This window comes from Solanum lycopersicum, chromosome 1 (assembly GCF_036512215.1).
Source record: "Solanum lycopersicum chromosome 1, SLM_r2.1".
NCBI lineage: Eukaryota > Viridiplantae > Streptophyta > Magnoliopsida > Solanales > Solanaceae > Solanum > Solanum lycopersicum.
The window spans coordinates 45,304,049-45,308,614 of record NC_090800.1 but is presented as its reverse complement, the minus strand read 5'-3'; the positions used below and the strand labels follow the sequence as shown (position 1 = coordinate 45,308,614).

At 37.3% G+C, this 4,566-nt stretch overlaps 1 long non-coding RNA gene across 1 annotated transcript; it reads left to right on the top strand.

The window, feature by feature from the left end:
• The first annotated feature begins 383 nt into the window (after window positions 1-383).
• Window positions 384-3,595, top strand: LOC101266858 (uncharacterized). The gene is made up of 2 exons (XR_740614.4): window positions 384-738; window positions 1,623-3,595. It is a non-coding gene; the product is annotated as an uncharacterized lncRNA (long non-coding RNA).
• Window positions 3,596-4,566: the final 971 nt, after the last annotated feature.

The following is a 4,566-nucleotide window of genomic DNA, read 5'->3' as shown; positions in this document are numbered from 1 at the left end:
TCCCGCAAACCCATCTTTTATCTATTTATTTTAACCCAAATCCCACCCCTTTAAGTATTCTTCAGCCCAACTCTATTGTTCGCTTAACCCATTTTCCTTTGCAGTATTCCAGCGTTAGAAAAACTCAGCCCAATTCCCTTCCTCCATTGCAAATTTGTGACCCCATCCACTTTCCCTGTGTCGTCTTCCCCATATTCTCCCGTACGTCTACTATCTCTAAAGCAGATTAAGCAGTCGTATCATCTGTCTTTGTAGCATTTGGATTGAGACACGTTGCCTTTGCAAGGACACGAAATCCATCCACTTCGTTCGTTCTCCTTTCTTCTTTGGGGATGAATTGAAAAATGCAGAAAAGGGTGTCTGCCCTTTTTGGGTGAAAGGCTTTTGAATTTCGAATTTGGGATTAGGCTTGGTTTTCCATCCAATTTTTCTTCCGTTTCCTTCCAAAATCCGTAACTGTAGTGGTTCATCTATATATAATCGCTTTGAGAGAAAGCAGAGGGTGATTTTTTTCTTTTGATATGTTTTAGCAAAAAGAAGCAAGAACTTTTACAGCAACATAAGCAAGAATACATAAATTTTTATATCAGATACGTTTAAAAACAGAAAATTGGTTTAATTTTGGTGTTGAGTCTGGTTTTTTTCCTCAATACCTTGATTGTTGCTCGTGTCCGAGTCTTGGTTTGTAGGAAGTCGTCATCCTAACTTATTGTTGTCTCAGTTGCTGCCCGGAAGAAGGTAACACTTTTCTCTCGATAGCTTTGTTTTCATCTCTTCTCTCATCTCGTGCGGTTAATATTTGAAAATTGTTATTCTCTGGTTGATCTTTTTTTTTTATGTATATCCTTGTGATTTTGGATTGCTTGAATATGTGAATATAATATTCTTATGCTACTTCATGATCTAGTTTCAAGTTTGAGCTTAAGTTTATTGTTTTGACTTTTTTCTGTTGATTCTGTGTTTGATCTTTTGGAGTTTGTTATGTTTTTTCCTAATTCATTTTCGAATTTCGAATATCTCTTCTAAACAACTATCAAGAAATAACTGTCTCTTCATTTTAGTTCGGTAGTATTGATGCCATTATTTATAGGTCTAAGTTTTCCAGAATCAGTTAATATGGCAAAATATTTACAGTATAGTAGTATTCTTAAGCATATAGTTTTTTTTTTAGTTTGTTTCTTGATCATCTTTGTGTTTTTAGTGCCTAGTGTGTGTTTGTTATATGTTAGAGGTCGTCAAATGCATTAGGTGGTCGTGTTTTTGGTTTCTCATAAATATGAGCTGGTTTTGGAGTTAGTGTTTTTTTTTCTTTTTTTTTTTAATGTTTATGAATCCGTCTATGTCTAGCTTTGGGAGAAAGTCTTTAACCCATTTTTTTGGTCTATTTGTTACTCGATGTTTTCGACTTTAGAGTTAGTTCAGAATACATTAGTTTTCTGTTATTTCCTAAGCATGTCTAAATCTGTTTAACATTGTTAAGTTGTCTAAAAACCTGAAAATCTCACTCGTTAATGTAGTTACTTAGAAAGTATCCCTTTGTTCTCTTTTGATTTGAGCCCTCCTCATAGGTCCTAGTTGTAGTAGTGTGTTGATTGGTTTATTATTTATTATTATTTGTTTAGTTTGGGACAGGTACAAAGAAAGTGGGCCAAAAATCCACAAACAGGTAGGTCCAAATTACAGCTAAGGCGGAAGATAAACCAGACTTGGACCCAATCTCTTTCTCCCTCTCTCTACAAGAATCCAATCCCTTAGAACGCCGTAATGTTTTAGCAACTTAAAATTGTGTCAAGTTTAAATGAGTTTAAGACAATAAAATTTTCAATTAGATATTTCATTTAAATAAAATGCTAAGAATACATTTCAAAAAAATTCCAATAAATTTTATAAGTCAAGTTTTAGCCGAAATGTGTTAGTTGTCAGAAAATCGTATTAATAAATATTTTAAGTGTCGTAAACACCTTCATAAAATATAATATAAATCCACTAACCCCTTTAAAGTTTTCAAATGATTTTTCTGTTAAGTCATTTGAAAATGCAGTTTTCTTGTTTTTTCTCAAAAATTAAGTGGAGACTCTCAAAAAAGGTGGAATCGATCATCCGTTGTTGTTCATCTATAAGTGGAGACTCTCAAAAAAGGGCTTTCTGAAATACACAAAAAGTTCATCTATAAGTATCAAACAATTAATTGGAATCGATCATCCGATGTTGTTGGTAGCTTCACCCAGATGTTTATCCAACTCGGGTAACCGTCAATTTGAAACCTATTCTAGTAAGCCTAGGTTAGAGCGAAACCAAAACAAAAAATTAAACATTAGCCTAACATGACTTAATACCCAAGGTGTAGAAAACGGCCAAAACTGTTTCTAAGGTCTTCGACCTCACGAAACGTCATATTATTTTACATTTGAATGATGTACATGTGAAAACCGATTTGGGGTGGGTAAACCTAACTAGTTTCTGTTTTGTCGATATGGATCGTTTCCCAAAGTTTGACATGGTCATAGCCGCACCACCTCAACTCACAATGTGGTATGGCAATCTCGACGGGGATCGTAGAAGAACTCTCAACAAATATGTGGGTGCTCTGACATAATTGATCGACATGAACGGTTGACCGGAATTGGTTGAGGTCCTCACAGGCTACTGGGATAGCCAATGAATGGTGGTCCGATTCAGAACCACCAAAATAACCTCGACTTTGGAGGAAATCAGAGAATGCATAGACACGGTAGGCACTGGGATAGAAAGGATAGCAAGAAAACAAGAAGACATCTTTATCCCTAATAAGCCTTTTGTAGAAGATATTGCAAACTGGTTTGAGTTGGGGAAAGACTTTGCCTACTGGTTCCAAGAATCCCATGTAGCATTCTGAGATCTGTACATGTAATTTGGACATGCAAGCGTTTACGCCACTTACAACCAAGAGTTCAAGATCTCCTACCGAGAATGGTATGAAATTTGTCCATTAGCATTTGCTGTAGCGTTATTGGGAACGATGGTATTTCCACATAGTCCAAGTCTCAGTATCAATACTCGAGTTATAACACTCGTGCATACTTTGTTCAAAGGGTATGAGAACAAAAGGGATAACAAAGTACTACCCTATCGCTCCGGTCATCCTGTTTGATATGTATCGAGCCTTGGGAAAATGCAAAGAGGGACATCGATACTTCCAAGGATGCAACTTGCTCCTTCAGCTGTGGATCCTCAGCCATTTAGCGAAGGGTGCTGGGACTCGGGAGATGCATACTCTTGACAACAAGAACTCCCTTAAAGATTTGAATGATATGTTGTACTAGGCGAATATGGACAATCGGAGAACAAGAGGGAGATGGGCTCAGATTCTCTCCGAATTGAGAGAAGAAGATCTCCAATGGGTGCTTGACCGTTTCATCTCCAAAGAAGTTATCGTGGAGAGATGCAGACAAATTGTGCTTCCTCAACCAGACATTTGGGGAATTCACCCTTATGCACCCTTCCGAGTCTTGCAACAGTTCAGGAGGAGAAAAACTGTACCCAAAGAGGCTTATATGGTGCTTATGTATACGATATTGGAGACGATAGATTGCACGACGTATCTTAAATGTTCAAATAATGGAAAATTACTAAGCATATGGATAAAGACACCATCGCCCCTGACCGATTTAATGCTCGATACGACGAGGGTTACAAAAAATGGTTGAAAAAAAACATACAAAGTATCTCCTCCCCAACCCCGCACAACTTTTGCAGTGTGACAGGCAAAGAAGCAAAGGTAGTGGGCGAGCTATAAGAGGTAAAGAAAGAGTCCCAATAAATGTACGCTAAATTTGTCGAGAACCAAGACACTCTTGAGAGGAAGATTTAAGAGGTGAAAAGATTGAGGCATAGCTATGATGATTTTGATACCTGGGTCAAGGAGAAAATCGAGAGGATACGACACGAAAGCTTGGAAGACAAAGGACGCCTGGATGAAGGATTCTTGCTGATGCTAAGATATATGTTTCAGCAATACAAGACTAAGGGGCACGACGACGGAGCAGGACCATTAGGCACAACATATTGGATTTTGCCCTTTTCTGGGTTTTTATATTTATTTAAGTTGTTTTAGCCCCTGCGTGGGCCTGCCTTTATTGCACTTTCAAATGGCCCCTGCGTGGGTCTGTCTTTAATTTTTATCCTTTGTTATCCCCTTTGTGAACATTATTATTGAATTGTGAAATTCATTTGGGGGGGAATTGTTTATATGGTTTAAATTCACACGTACATCATTCAGATGCGCTAGGCCTTACCTTGGCACAAAAGGGTCCCCCTGTATGTTTTAGGATAGTGATATCGGTGTTTAACTGTTTATGTGTTTTGTTGATAAGAATGAGGATATTGGAAACCCACTCTTTTCTAGAAATTTCCAAAATATATACATAAGTCACTATCACAAATGTCTGACCAAATTTTTTTGAATCTTAAGTTTCTCACTCAAAAGACAAACCTCATCTCCAAATCGTAAACATTATTCTACTGTCTTAGGAAAGGCAAAATCACCTCAATGGACAAAGGAAAGGGTATTCAAACTGAACCAAGTGA